This window comes from Sarcophilus harrisii, chromosome 3 (genome assembly GCF_902635505.1).
Source record: "Sarcophilus harrisii chromosome 3, mSarHar1.11, whole genome shotgun sequence".
NCBI classification, from domain to species: Eukaryota; Metazoa; Chordata; class Mammalia; order Dasyuromorphia; family Dasyuridae; genus Sarcophilus; species Sarcophilus harrisii.
This window is the reverse complement of record NC_045428.1, coordinates 381,836,998-381,854,062: the sequence shown is the minus strand read 5'-3', so window position 1 is coordinate 381,854,062 and position 17,065 is coordinate 381,836,998.

Here is a 17,065-nt window from a genome sequence, read left to right as displayed (position 1 = left end):
TAATGCCTTCATTCATAGTATTGGTGAATTAATGTAGCTGAAAAATATTCTAAGCCAAGCTTCTGGTGAGAATCTTTTTTCATATTCCATCAGTCAATAAGCATCAATAGGCACCTAATATGTACCAAGCATTGTACAAAAACACTGGGCTTACAAAGAGAGAGAATGCCTTAAGGAGCTCATATAATGCTTATGTTAACCCTGGATGGAAAACATAGTCTGTTAATGGATTTGCATTCAAAGTCTTCCCAATTAGACATGTATTGCATAGAAATAATATTAGAGTTCAAATTTCTTCTCCTGCATACATGTTCTGCCATTGCCCCTCCAATAGCCATCATAATCTTCAGCTTTCTTTTATGTATTGTCTTGATGTGATCACGTGATGAGGTTTGGGAGAGCAATGATGAGGCACAAAGATTTTGAAGAATCACAATGAGTTGTTCTCCCTTACAAAAGGTATGTTTACTAATGAGTAAAAGTCTTGGACAAAATCCAAATATATTTTTGTGGAATATTTTTGAAAGGGATAATTTTTTATAGAAGGAAGGAAGGGGAAAAAATAGAAGAGATTTGGGGAAGTAAATGTAAAGGAGTTAAAGGAGGTAAAGATTTTGAAAGAATCTGAGAACAATTGGGGAGATATTTTGAAGGATAAAATTAGGGAGATGCTTGAAGAATAAAATCAAGTAGAAGTTGGGGAGAATGCTTGAAGGACAAAATCAGGGAAGAGTAAGGAGAACGCTTGAAGGATAACATCAGAGAGCAGCTGAAGAGATGCTTCATGGATCAATTCAAAGTCAAAGGAGAGATGGAAAAATACTTGAAAGACAAAGTCAAGGGAGAACTGGAGAAATAAAATCAGAGAAAATTTGGGGAGATGGTTTCAGAATGAATTAAGGAATTTTGATCTTAGGAAAGCAAAAGCTGCTCTGAATTTCCATCACTCTTACTTCTAGAATATAAGCCCCTTGAGGACAGGGACCAAACTAGTTTGTGTTTTAATTGTATTATAAATGTTTAGTACAGTGATTGGCACATAGAAACAATTAATAAATGCTTGATCCTTCACTGACAAAATGACCTTTTCAAAACTTGTCCATGGAAAAGCATGAGTGCTTTATACATTCCCATTGGGGGGAAAAAATAAAAAAAAAATACTCTATTTTGATGTAGCACTTGATAGAAAAGGTAATATCCTAACTTTTAAATATGCTATCCCTGAGTATTGCTTTGAATGATTGTTCACATAATGCAAGCAGTAGTCTTCTTAAAAGAATTATCATGAAAACTGAAATATGGACAGAATTTTAAGATTTAACAGTATATTTTCTTATAATTTCAGACATTAAGAAACACTTTAGAATCTTTAAAAATATTTAATATCATGAAATAAAGAAAATAAAATATTGTAAAATATTATGAAATACTATTTGATGGTAACTGAACAAAAACTATTTCTTTAAAACAACTACATACACATTTAGAAAACAAAATTACTCTGTCACTATTATAGGTTATAGGAACATAAGTTATTCTTAACAAACTGAAACATCACAATATAAGATTAGGGAAGGCATAAAAGATCATGAGCATTAATGCTGATAGAAATATTGGGGGTGATCTATTGCAACTCTTTTTTCCTCCAGGAAAGAAATAAAAATTTATTAAGCATTACTATGTGCTAGGCACTGTGCTAAGCATTTTACAAATATTATCTATTTTGATCCTTACAACAACACTGCACAGTAAGTGCTATTATCTCCTATTTAGTTAAGGAAAGGGAAACAGGCATAGTTCCAGTTATTTTGCCAAGGATCACATAACTATAAATTTGTGAGACTAAATTTGAACTCAGGTCTTCTGTCTCCAAATCCAGGACTTTATCACTAATATAGAAAAATAGGGATGAGGAAACTAACATTATGTAGTATGTCCAAAGTCTCTCACAAAATAAATAGCAAAATCAGGATTTGAATCCTTTTTAATGGCTATAAGATCAGAGATTTAAAGTTGGATCCTAGAGATTGTCAAGTCCACACCCTTAATTTTACTAATGAATTGAGGGCCTAAGAAGGGTAAATGACTTGTCCAACATCATATAACTGATGAGAATCTGATGTATGATCCAAATCCAGAGATTCCTGACTCTGAATCCAACACAAATTATATGCTTACAAATTGAATGGTGTTTTCACTATACTTTGCATTAAGCAAAATATTTCACAGAAGGCAAGTTTAGGTACATATGATCAAAATGAGAAAGTGTAGGTATATCATTATCATCTGTTATCAAATGTAAAATTTCTTTGCCTTTTTTGAGAACAAAAGCATCAATGTAAGAAATGCAGATCTTTGGCAATTAGAGAAGTGGGCACCACATAAAATTATGAAAAAATAACAACACCTTGTCCTCTCCATTCTTTTTTATCTCTTCATCTTTTGTTTTCCTCCCATTCTTTCTTACACCTTTTTTATGCCCTACTTTGTCTATTAAGTCCTAGATTTTTTTAAATCATAAAGAAAATTAACAAATGAAGATTATCAGGACATTATGTGGGAAAATAAAAAGAAGTTATTCAGACTATTTCAAGACCAAGAGAGATTATTTTGGATTGATAGACATAATGTATGTCTATACATACCAAATGTATTTTTCATCTTCTCAACTACTTAGCAAAATCTTTAAATAAAAATAGTTTCTTACAGGTTTTAGTGGAGCTTGCTAGTTGACATCTTTCCCCAGTATACCAATGTCCTTCTGAGAACATATTGCTCAGAGAAAAAGCACAAGGACAAAGTGGGACTATTCCTTGAAGAATTGCTGGTATAATAGTAAGCATTTATGTAAGTATTTTAAGAATTGTGAAGTTAAATTGTCAAAAATTATTAAGTTAAAATAGTTATCTCATTTTATCTTCACAACAACTCAGGATGAGGAGTTAGGTGCTATTTTTATTCTCTTTTTACAGATGAGAAAAAAATAACTTACTTAAGTTAAACATTTAGTAGTTTCTAAAATTGGATTTGAACTAAACTTTTCCTAATTCCAGGTTCATCACTTATCCTACTATATCATCTAGCTATCCCCAATAAATAACTTTCCACTTTCTTCATAAGAGTAGTATAAGATAGTTCTTTCAAAATATTTGCTAAAATCTAAGTAAACCATATCCACAGCATATACCACTGTCCCTAGTTCAGCAATTCTGTTTAAAAAAAAAAAAGAAAGAAAGAAAGAAAGAAAGAAAGAGCTTTTTTCTGGCATGATCTGTTCTTGATGTAGCCATTTTGGCTCTTTGTAACAACTACTACCCTTTTTCAATATTTGCTAACCAAGTCCTTCTGGCATTTAGCTTTCCTGAGATTACGTGTAATATATTTTGGGACCTGGTATTTCTGAGCTGGCTTCTTTTGCATTTTTTTTCATTGATTACCTTGATTAACTTGACCTTTTTTTCTTTCAGATAATTTTGTTTTGATTTTTTCAAGCTCTATAAAATATTTTATTAGTTTGATTTGTATGGTTCTGTATAAATAGATTGATTTAGGTAGAATTGTTATTTTTATTATATTGGCTTGATCTACAACTAAGTAATAAACATTTTTTCCAAATCTTTAGCTCATCTTGATTTGTGTCAAAAATGTTTTGTAATCATGGTTACAAATTTCTGGGGTGTGCCTTGGGAGATACATTCCTAAATATCTTATGTGTCTGCAATTATATTAAATTAAATTATCTTTCTATTTCTTATGTCTGGTCTTTTTTAGTGACATAGAAATGCTAATGGTTTGTGTAGATTTATTTTATATCCTACCATTTTACTATATTAGTTTCAATATTGTTTCAATAAATATTTTAATTGTCTAAGACTCTAAATGCACCATATCATTGATCATTTTGTTGACTCATTGACTATTCCTATTCTTTCAATTGGTTTTGTTTTATTGTTATAGCTAACATTTCTAGTGTAATAATGAATAATGGTGGTAATAAATATCCTTGCTTCAGAACTGATCTTTTTTAGGAATACTTCTACTTTAACCCCATCATAGATAATGCTTACTCTTAGTTTCAGACAGATATAATTTATCCTTTTTAGAAAAAAATCCATTTATTCCTGTTTTCTATTGTTTTAAGTAGTTATGGGTATATACTTTGTCTTTTTCTGCTTGTATTGATATAATTAATGATTTTTGTTGTTATTATTGATATGATCAATTATACTTCTGGTATGAATCACATGTGATCATAGTTTAGTATCATTATGATCTATTACTGTAATCTCTCTGCTATTATTTTGTTTAAAATGTTCATATCAATATTGATTTGGGAATTTTCTATATTTTGTGATTTTCTGTATTTTCATACAGTTTTCTTCCTCTGCTTTTGCTCCCCTTAGTCTAAGCATCAAACCAATACGTGTGTCATTTATGGAATGTAAAAGGTTTCTATATATATTTTTTAATCATTTGAATTTTAATGTGGATTTGTTGTTCTTTAAAAATTTTGTAGAAACTGCTAGTAAATCCATCTTTCTGGGCAAATTTTTTTTTCCTACTTAGACTATTGAAAGATTATTTAATTTCTTTATTCAGTTTCTTTTTCTAACATAAGATTATTTAAATATTCCAATTTCTCTTGTGGTAATCTAGGTGATATATCTTAGAAAAATATTCACTTATTTCACTTAGTCATTTCTATTGGAACATAATGGGGCAAAATAGCTCCTAATAATTGCTTTAATTTAATCTTATTGGTGGTAATTCACTCTTCATTTTAGATCTTAGCAACTTCTTTTCTATTTTTTTATTTATTTTTAACTATTGGTTTGTAGACTTTAATGTTGTTTTTTCAAAAAGCCAGTCCCAAGATTTTTTTGACCTTTTAATTCAATAATCTCCCTTTGAATTTTAGGTTTTCTATTTTGTTCCTTAATTGAGAATTTCTAATATGGTTTTTCTTTCTCACTAAGTTGTTGTTTTTCTTTTTTGATTGAAGGTCAGATTTATTTACCTTTTCTTTCTCTTTTATTTATGTAAGCATTTAGAGACAAATTTTCCCCCAAAATATTGCTTTGACTGTATCCCACATGTTATGCCATCATTGTCATTACTTTGAATTATATTGATTTTTTTTTTTGTAATTTGGTCTTTGATGACCCCCTTCTTTATAATTGATTATTTATCATGCAATTAATTTTAATCTATACTTCCAAGGTTTTTTGTTAAATGTAATTTTATTGCATTATGGTTTGAAAAGGGTGCATGTGATATTAATGTTTTTCTGCATTTATTTGTATTATTTATATGCTGTAGCACATGGTCATTTTTTTTTTTTGCAAAGGTATCATGTACTATTGAGAACAAGAAATACTCCTTTCTATTCTCATTCACTTATCTCCAGAGATCCATCATCCTTTGCCTTTCTAAGCTTCTATTCATATTTTAAATTATTTTTTATTTAATTTTTGATTAGAATTATCTAGTTTGAAGAGGAATAAATTCAGATACTCCACTGGTGTAATTTTATTATATATGTTTTCTGTAAATCATTTAAATGTTCACTCAGAATTTGGGTGTTATACCATTTATTGCATATATGTTTACTACTATTTCATTATTGGTGTTATTTTTTGAGCAAAATTTAATTTCCCTGCTCATCTATTTGAATTAGGTCTAATTTTTGGTTTTGTTTTTTCTGAGATAATGATGGCTATTCCTGACTTTTTTACTTCAGCAAAACATATTGTTTCATTTATTTGTTTTAATGCTATATGTGATTTTTTTTTTCAGTGCGTTTCTTGTGAGCTACATATTATTGGATTCTGCTCTCTATTCCATTTTTTTGTTGTCTGATTCTGTTTTAAGATTAAGTTTATTACATTTGTATTCAGTTATGATTACTAACTCTATATTTCACATTATTCTATTTTCTTCTGTTTCACTCTTCTCCCCTCTCTCTTTCTCTTTCTGTCTCTCTCTCTGTTTCTGTCTCTCTGTCTCTTTCATTCACTCACTCACTCACTACTCCATGCCTCCTCAGAATCATGTTTGCTTCTGACCCCTGTCTCCCTTACTCTACCTTATCTCACACCACCATTTTTCTTAGCCCACTTATTCCCCTCTACTCACATTCTGGGTAAGATAGAATTTTATATTTAATTAAGCGTGTATGTGTGTGTCTGGGGGGGGTGTCATGTGTGTGTGTGTGGGGGGGGTTATGTATGTTTGTGTTCCTCTTTTCATGAATTCTAATGAGAGTGAGGTGCAAGCATTACCTACATTCTCCAAATTTCCCCTTCGTTGTTAAAGAAGCATGCAAGGAAGATTTTTTTTTTTATGTGAGATAATTCTCTTCATTCATTCTCTTTCTTTCCCTTTTCCCAGTAATTCTTCTTTCACACCTTTCAATTTTTTGAGATAATCCCAAAATAATGGATTCATACCCATGCTATTTGTTTACATAGACTACTTCTAGCTGCCTAATAATTACAAAAATTTTAGGAGCTACATGTATCATCATCCTATATAGAAATGTACACTATTAAGTTCCTTATGATTTCTATTTCATAGTTAATATTTTTAAGTCTTTTAAAAGTTCTTTTCAATTTTTCTTGAGCAATATGGACCTAATGTTCCAAATTATCTGATAACTGATTTCACTAAAAAAGGCAGTGGTAAGATGGAACCCACATTATTTCAGTTTGTTATCTGTGCAACCTTTTGCAAATATCATGACAAATGGGAGTTGTTATCTTTTATGACACTTTTACTTATAAGGTATTTTGGTTTAAATATACAAAAGTAAGTAAAACATGCCAAGCCACTTCTTTAATTTAGTTTAATGTGATAGTTTCTAAATTTTGTTATATTGTATAGTATTTGAATAGTGTCTGCATAGCTGAAGTATTTTCTCATCAAACTGAATGTTCCCAAAGTGATTATAATATTCCTGGAAGTTTTCATTTTAATGTCTTTTTCCATGAGGTAATTGGTAGATTCCTTCTGTTTTTATTTTACCCTCTATTCTAGACTCTTGAGGCAGTTTTCCTTTATAATTTCTTGAAATAAATTTTCTAAGACTTTTCTTTGATCATGGCTTTTAGATAATCCAAAAATTCTTTTTTTCTCTTAGATAACTTTTTATTGACAGAACCCATGCCAGGGTAATTTTTTACATTATCCTTTGCACTCAGTTCTGTTCCGATTTATCCCTTCCCTCTCTCTACCCCCTCCCCCAGATGGCAAGCAGTCCTATACATGTTAAATAGGTAACAGTATATCCTAGATACAATATATGTGTGCAGAACCGAACAGTTCTCTTATTGCACAGGGAGAATTGGATTCAGAAGGTATAAATAATGTGGGAAGAAAAACAAAAATGAAAGCAGTTTACATTCATTTCCCAGTGTTCTTTCTTTGGGTGTAGCTGCTTCTGTTCATCCTTGATCAACTGAAACTGAGTTAGATCTTCTCTTTGTCGAAGAAATCCACTTCCATCAGAATACATCCTCATACAGTATTGTTGTTGAGGTATATAATGATCTCCTAGTTCTGCTCATTTCACTTAGCATCAGTTCATGTAAGTTTCGCCAATCATTTCTGTATTCATCCTGTTGGTCATTTCTTATAGAACAATAATATTCCATAACATTCATATACCACAATTTACTCAACCATTCTCCAGTTAATAGGCATCCATTCATTTTCCAGCTTCTAGCCACTACAAACAGGGCTGCCACAGACATTTTGGCACATACAGGTCCCTTTTCCTTCTTTAGTATCTCTTTGGGGTATAAGCCCAGTAGAAACACTGCTGGATCAAAGGGTATGTACAGTTTGATGACTTTTTGAGCATAGTTCCAAATTGCTCTCCAGAATGGCTGGATGTGTTCACAATTCCACCAACAATGTATCAGTGTCCCTGTTTTCCCACATCCCCTCCAACATTTGGCATTATCTTTCCCTGTCATTCTAGCCAATCTGAAAGGTGTGTAGTGGCATTTCAGAGTTGTCTTAATTTGCATTTCTCTGATCAATAGTGATTTGGAACACTCTTTCATATGAGTGGTAATAGTTTCAATTTCATCATCTGAAAATTGTCTGTTCATATCCTTTGACCATTTATCAATTGAAGAATGGCTTGATTTCTTATAAATTTGAGTCAATTCTCTATATATTTTGGAAATGAGACCTTTATGAGAACCTTTGACTGTAAAAATGTTTTCCCAGTTTATTGTTTCCCTTCTAATCTTGTTTTCATTAGTTTTGTTTGTACAAAAACTTCAATTTGATATAATCAAAATTTTCTATTTTGTAGTCAATAGTGATCTCTAGTTCTTCTTTGGTCATAAATTCCTTCCTCTTCCACAGGTCTGAGAGTTAAACTATCCTATGCTCTTCCAATTTATTTATAATCTTATTCTTTATGCCTAGGTCATGAACCCATTTTGACCTCATATTGGTGTAAGGTGTTAAGTGTGGGTCAATGCCTAGTTTCTGCCATATTTATTTCCAATTTTCCCAGCAATTTTTGTCAAACTGAGAATTCTTATCCCAAAAACTGGGGTCTCTGGGTTTGTCAAACACTATATTATTAAAGTTATTGGCTGTTTTATCCTTTGAACCTAATCTATTACATTGATCAACTAGTCTATTTCTTAGCCAATACCAGATGGTTTTAGTAACTGCTGCTTTATAATATAGTTTTAGATCAGGTACAGCTAGGCCACCTTCATTTGATTTTTTTTTTTCATTAATTCCCTTGAAATTCTTGACCTTTTGTTTTTCCATATGAACTTTGTTGTTATTTTTTCTAGGTCATCAAAATAGTTTTTTGGGAGTCTGATTGGTATAGCACTAAATAAATAGATTAATTTAGGTAGTATTGTCATCTTTATTATATTTGCTCATCCAATCCAAGAGCATCTAATATTTTTCCAGTTGGTTAGATCACACTTAATTTGTGTGGAAAGTGTTTTGTAATTTTGCTCATAAAGTTTCTGATTTTCCCTTGGCAGATACATTCCTAAATATTTTATACAATCAGTAGTTACTTTAAATGGAATTTCTGTTTGTAACTCTAATTGTTGGGTTTTGTTAGTGATATATAAGAATGCTGATGACTTTTGTGGGTTTATTTTGTATCCTCAAAAATTCTTAAATTATCTCTTCTTGATCTATTTTCCCAATTGGTTGTTTTTAATATGAAATAGTTAACATTTTTCCTACTTTCTTACATTTCTCTCATTTTCCTCAAACTTTCCCTTTATTGTTCTTATTGTCCCTTAAAAGCAATTTTTATCTCCTCTTTTTTACTTTTTTAGTTCTTCTAGGAATTCCTGTTGATCTTATCTCAAATATGAAGATTTGACAAAAAAATAAAAAGATTTAACAAAAAAATGAAGTTTTTTGTTCATGCTTTGCTTGAAAGTATTTATAGATAGCCATTTCTGAATTTATGTCTTGAGCTTCCCTAACATTAAAGTAAGTTTTTATGGTCAAGTTCTTTTTTAGCCATTTGCTCATTTTCCAGCTGATTTGTTGACTGGACTTTATTTACTTTTTTTTTTTTTTTTTTTTTTTTTTTTTTACTTAAGCTCTACTCACTTGAGGGTATGCTCCACATGTATTGTGGGACACTTTTGTAAAGGTCTGAAACTCTGAATTGATGCACTAAGGTCAGAAAACCAACTCCTTAAGGCTAATTACTGATTGGACAATATTAGCATATGCTTGGAAAATGGCCCTTCCTACTATTCTGTGCTGGTTCAATCTTTTGATGTATGCAGAAAATTGTGGGAAGGATTAGGGGGTGGAGTAAGACAAACCAGATTCACTTTTGGTGGTAGAGGTGGAAAATGAAGTTTGCAGAGATCCTGTGTCCATTCTCTTCACTTCTACCTCTAAAGACCAAGAATAAAGACCAAGGACTTTTGCTTATCCTGACTATGGCTGATTCTAAGGTATGCAGCATGCTAACTTGGTCTTCACAGGACACTGCGTCACTATCTTAAGCATTCAGCTCTTTTTTTGACTTGTTTTATACATAGTTTAGGAGTCTGTAAGATTTCAATTCTTTCAAGATGGTGATTCAGCAGAGGTGTGGTTACTGCTTTCCTGGTCTGTGCTTTGCACATTACTCAAGATAGATTTTGCTACCTTGCAATCACAAGTGCTTCTGTCCACCCTGGAACTGTGACCTAAATGTGTTAATTAAAAAAAGAAAATTAAAAATGAATGGACAAACAAAATTTAGGCCTTTGAATAGTATCCACACAGGTGACCCCCCATAATCCCTTTCTGACCAACTACCCGATCACCTTTCCTTCTCTGGTTAATAGGAGCTACCAAAAATCTGTTGCTGCTATTGCTGTTACATCTTCACAGCCCACAGTTTCCCTTACTCCTATCTCCTAGCTCTACACTCCTCGCCAGAGCCTTCTCCTTCTGACTTCCTAACTTGTTGTGTGATGGGAAAAAAAATAAAATGTCTCACCTTAACCTTGTGTTGGGTTATAACACTGCAGAATTTGGTTTTATGTATTATTTTTAAAGTGATTGAGTAAGAATGTTGCTAGTTTAACTAAAATGTTCCTCCTCTACTCTATCAGCATGACTATGCCCTTGCAGCAAATTAATTTTAAAACTTACTGTGCAATTGCATTTTTTATCCTTTTCTTTTCATGGAGTATTCTTCCCTCAAGAGTCCAGTTCCTCTTCATCTGTCTCCATTCTCCCCCCCCAAAATAATCTCCCCTACCCCTTGTACTTTTAATTATATACTTATTGTCCATTTTTTGTAATATCCTGAAATGAGGAAAAGTATTTTTCAAAGATCTTCATCTAGGAGATTAACCTAGAGTCACTTGACTCTCTGAGATATCAGAATTTTATTGGAAATATTTAATGAAAATATTTTAACCCAATCAATAATGGGTTTTTATTTCTAGTTTTCTAGAACTTCTAGAATTTCTATTTTATTTCTATATTAATTTTAATTTAATTAGTGATTTAACCATGATATAATGAAGATTCTCAATGATGTCTGTCTTTTAGTTCCTTGTTTTGTTATGGATTTTTTACTTTTATTTATAGATAAGGACATTACATTTCAATTTCTTATAACATTTATTGTGTTTGTTGTACAGCTATTCACTTTTGTCCAAATTTTTGTGACCCCATGAATCTTAGCAAGCCAGGATTGTCTATCCTTCACTATCTTTCAAAGTCTGTATAAATTCACGTGTGTAATTTTCACAATACTATCTATCTATATCATTCTCTGGTATCCCCTTTACATTAGCCTTCAATCTTTCCCAAATTCAGACTTTTTTTTCCAATAAATTGCATCATTTCATGTGGTCAAAAGACTTAAGCTTCAGTATTTGATTTACTGATGAATAACTAGAATTGATTTCTTTAATTGTTGATTGACTTCATCTCCATGCTTTTCAATGGCATCTCAAAAAGTCTTCTCCAACACTACAATTAAAAGTATATATTCTGCAGGTTTCCCTAGAGTCCAACTCTCACAGTCACATATAACTAATGGGAAAACTATAGCTTTGAATATACAGATCTTTTTTTGGCAAGATCTATGATTACTATTATTTAAATCCTTAATTTCTGTACACAATTTTTAAAAGTAATGTTTAGTTACTTTATTTCATTAACCCATATTTTCCATTACTATATAGGTTTGATTACTATTTTTTAATAGTTTGAAATGTATAGTATCAAAGCTCCCTCCTTTGTTTTTTTTTTAATATTTTAATAGCTTTAACCACTTTAACCAAATGAATTGTGATTTTCTCTATCTCTATAAAAATATATATTTGTCACAGAATTAACTTTGTGCAATAATTTGAATAGTATCATCATTTAGACGAGAGATTCTTGATTAGTAATCATAGACACCCCTCAAAGTGAAGAATATAGGAAGATAAAGGTAACTTTCCTTCTACTTTGCCTGTGTGCTTATTCCATTCAATTCTTTTCTTTGTTTATTTGATTTTAAATTCTTATTATTCCAAGCAACATGCCAATTAATAGTGGAGACAAGGAGATTATGTGTTGCATTCCACTATTTGAAAAATAAATGATAGTGACTATAATGAATTGTTCTTATTCATCTGCTCATAGCTAAAATGTAAATGTAACATGTGATTTTATACTGTACAATTTTGATAATAAGCATGATGTCATTTTTATATCCTAAAATATTGTATCAGACTGTGCTTTGACCATGTCCTCTGAATAAATTAATAAAGAGATTTCAAAAACATTCAAATTTTAACCAAAAAAATAGTAAAAAGACGATGACTTCTGAAGTCAGAAGAGTGGTGTTTGAATTCCTGCCTCAGGAACTGATGTTATTTGTGTGACTTTCAGCAATTCACCTTACCTCAGTTTCTTCATCTTAAAAATGAGGGAATTTTGACTATATGGCATGTAAGTTCCTTACTATAGATTGATTTCACACAATTTTATTAGGAAAGGTTCCAATGTTTCCATATTACAAATGATACAATCTCTTGAGTTTAATTAGTTAGAGGAAGCAGACAAGCTCTCCCAACATTCCTCTCCAAATAACTTTTCAAAAATATTTCAATTCAAATACTAGAATCACAGAGTAGGAAAAAAAAAAAAAAGATGAATAGGACATTTTCCAGACCAGAGGTCTGTGACAATAGGCTGGCATACAACAGCAGCAACACTAGTTATGAGTTTTGGAAGCAATGACAACAATAGTAGCAGAGGGTTCAAGCCAGAGATGATGAAAGGATGTGGTAAATGATCAGAAAGATATTACAGGGAACCTCTGTATTAGCACTAGCCATAAGACCATTGTCTTCTGGGTCACAATTGCAGAACAGAGAGGAGTGCTTTGCGCTGAGGAGCAGTATTCTTTCTGGCACAGAAACACAAGGTCAGAAACAGTATGACTCAAAACTGCAAGGAGCAAGGGGCCCTCTTTGAATAAGGACTAAAGAGCAGGCAGGGAAAACAGTGAACTTATCATTCCCCAGATCACATCAGGTTAAAAGCACAAAAAACTTTCAAATTCCCAGAACTAGTACTGAAAAAAGTACAAAAAAACTCTGAAATTTGGGTCCTCCAAAGACAACCAGGAAACAGAGTTCAAGTTAATGTAAAATTCAAAGTTAGAAAACAGGCTAGATGAAAGAGTAACCAAAAAAAAAAAAAAACTGACTATAAAAAATCATTTTAGTAATGAGGAAAATCAAGACACAAAATTTAAAAAAAAAATGATGTCAAAACAATCACAAACAAAGCCTTAAAGAAAAATGTGAATTCAACATTAGTACAATAAGTCCTGGAAGAGCTAAAAATTAATTTTCAAAAGCAAATAAGAGTGGTAGAGGAAAAAATTGAGAAAATAAATGAGAGCAATGCATCAAAAAATGGAAAGAGTAAGTATACTATCAATGAAGATGAAATTAAGACAATTATTAGTAGTGATATTCCCAAAATATATGTGAGTAAAACTGACACTAAGTTAAATAGATTAATACCCAGTTTTAACAGAAAAATAAATAGAATACTTAAATAACTGCATCTTTACAAAAGAATTTGAATCAGCCATAAATGAGTTCCCTAAGCAAAAATCCCTCAGGCCAAGTAGATTTACAAATGCATTCTACTAATCTTTTAAGGAAAATTTAATTTTAATACTAATATAAATCACTTGAAGAAATAGATTTTAAAAATTCCTTTTATGACACAAATATGGTGTTTTTTCCTAAACTACAGAGAGCAAAGTCAGAGAAAGAAAGCTATAGACCAATTTGCCTATTGAATACTGTTGCAAAAAAAACATAAATAGATTAGTAACAAGGAGATGGCAGAAATCTCACAGATCATATTTATACCAATAGCACAAGACTATAAGTATAATTAACCATATCAATAATGAAAACAAAAAAAAATCACATAATTATATTAATAGATGCTGGGGGGAAGTTTTGGGCAAAATACAACACTCATTTAAAAGAATAAAATGTATAGTAATAAAGGGAGCCTTTCTTAGAATGATAAATAGTATCTATCTAAAAGCAAGAGTAAGCATCATCTATGTTGGGGATAAGCCTTCCCACTAAGATCATTAGTGAAGCAAGGATATCCATTATCATTAATATTATTCAATATGGTACTAGAAATGCTACTTATGACAATAGCACCCCAAAATAAAAGAAACTGAAGTAATAAAAATAGGCAATGAAAAAATAATACTATCATGCTTTGCAGAAAGTATGACGGTAGACAAAGACAGCTTTAAAGAATCAACTAAAAAGAAATTTAGGAGCAGTTAGGTGACTCAGTGGATAGCACATCAGACCTGAAGTTAAGAGAATCTTAGTTCAAATCTGGCCTCAGACACTTAACACTTCCTAGCTGTGTGACCCTGGGCAAATCACTTAACCCCAATTGCCTCAGCAAAAAAGAAAGAAAGGAAGAAATTTAAAAATTTAAAAACTTTGATAAATTTGCAAGATATAAAACAAACGCACATAAAGCATGAGCATGTCTATATATTATGAACAAAACTGAGCAAGAAGAGATAGATAGAGATATTACATTTAAAATAGTTGCATATAGCATAAAATATTTGGGAGTCTGTTTTCCAAGACAAACACAGGAACTATATGAACACAATTATAAAACATCTTTCACATAAATAAAAACAAATCTAAACAATTATAAAATATTAATTAGTCAGGTGTAGATTCAGCCAATGTAATAAAAATAATGATTCCATCTAAGTTAATTTACTTATTCAGGATCATATAAATCAAACTATCAAATAATTATTTTATACAACTAAACAAATTCACCTCAAAAGAATAAATTTTCAAGAATATAAAGAGAATTTTTGAAAGAATGTAATGCTTAGCTATACCAGATTTCAAACTATATTTTAAAGCAGTGATCATCAAAATAACATGGTACTGACTAAGAAATAGAATGGTGGATCATTGGAAAATATTAAGTATATAACTGACAATAGCATAATAATCTATCATTTGATTAAAAAAAAAAACTAAGCTTTGAAAGCTAGAAGTCATTATTCAATATAAAATGCCAAGAAAACTGGAAACCAGTTTGGCAGAAATCATTTATCAATATCTCACATTGTATACCAAGATAAGGCCAAAATGGATATGTTGTTTAGACTAAAAAAATATATATAATTAAATTATAAAACAATATGTAACTAATAAAAACTAATACTATATAATTAAATAAATGTTGTTTAGTCTAAAATAAAAACATACAATTAAATTAGGACAGTGAAAATATTTGTGTCAGATCTATAAAGAAAGCATTTTGATCAAATAAAACATAGAAATGAATATAGAAAGTAAAAATATCTTATTTATATGAAAGATAAAAGTTTTTACATAAACAAAACCAATATACCACAAAAAAGAAGGGAAAGACAACAAGAAATCAAAGAAAAAGTTCACAGCAATTTCCTCCTTTTACAAACATATGAAGAATCAAGCTAAAACAAGAGTCATTCCCCAATTGTTAAATAGATAAAGAATATGAACAGGCAGTTTTCAGAAGAATAAAACTATCTATAGTCTCATGAAAAAATGCTCCAAATTACTCTTTATTAAAGGAATGTAAGTTAAAACACCTCTTATGTATCAAATTGGATAACACAATTAAACAAATGCTAAAGGGAGATTTGGAAAAAGTAGTACACTGATACACTTCTGCTAGAGTTGTTAATTGGTCCAACCAGTTTGAAGAGCAATTTAGAAGCGTTCCCAAAACACTATAAAACTGGAAGAACCTTTGACCCAGTGATTCCACAATTAGTTATGTATCCCAAAGAAATTAAAAAAAAAAAAAAAAAAAAGGAAGTGAAACCTATTTGTCCAAAAAAAGTTCTTTTGGTCAAGGCAAAGAATTAGACATTAAGAGGAGGCACATAAATTGAGAACTGGCTGAATGAACTATGGTAAATGGTTGTAATGGAATAATATTTCATTAAAAGAAATTAATAAGGGGGAATGATAAAAAAAACCTAGGAATCTTATAATTGATATAACTGATAAGAAAAGTTATAACTAGAAAACTTAAAACAGCTATTGTGATCAATAAATGGCCCTAGATAAGTCCAACATACTCATGATGAAGAATGCTGTCCATATCTCGTTAGTGAACTTTTCGTGCAGGCTAAAGCATTATTTTTAATTTTCTTCATATTTCTTGCTTTTTATTACTTATTTTTCAATATAACTGATATGAAAATATTTTACATGATTGTATAATTGATATCATATTACTTTTCTCATCAATGGTTAGAGAAAAAAAGGTTAGAGGGAAGAAAAAATTTGAAACTCAGTTTTTCATATGAATATTTAAAATAATTTTTAAAAGGAGAAACGATATTATATACCTCCATAACTATTCACTGGGAGGGTTATTATTTTTAAATCTACAAAGAATCACAGCAGAAAAAGAATGGAAAATTCTGAGTTATATAATTAAAAGGGGGTTAGAACAAAACATACTAATACAACTAAAATGTTTGCCTATTTTTATTTTATTTCTGTTCTTAACACTAAACATAATGTGTTTACTTTTTTAAAAAATATATGTTAACCTCTCAGATTGGCTAAGATGACAGGAAAATATAGTGATAAATGTTAAAGGGGATGTGGGAAAACTGGGATGCAAAGGCATTGTTGGTGGAGTTGTGAAATGATCCAACCATTCTGAAGAGTAATCTGGAACCATTACCAAAAGGCTGCATACTCTTTGACCCATCAGTTCCATTACTGGATCTGTATCTTAAGGAAATCATAAAAGAGGAAAAAAGGATCCACATATGCAAAAATGTTTGTAGCAGTTTGTAGCAGCAAAGAATTGGAAAAGGAGTGAATGATTATCAACTGGGGAATGACTGAACAAGTTATGGTACATGAAGGTAAGGAAATACTATTGTTCTATTTTAAAAAATGATGAGCAAGCTGCTTCTAGAAAGACTGGAAAGATTCACAAGAACTAATGCTGAGCAAAACAA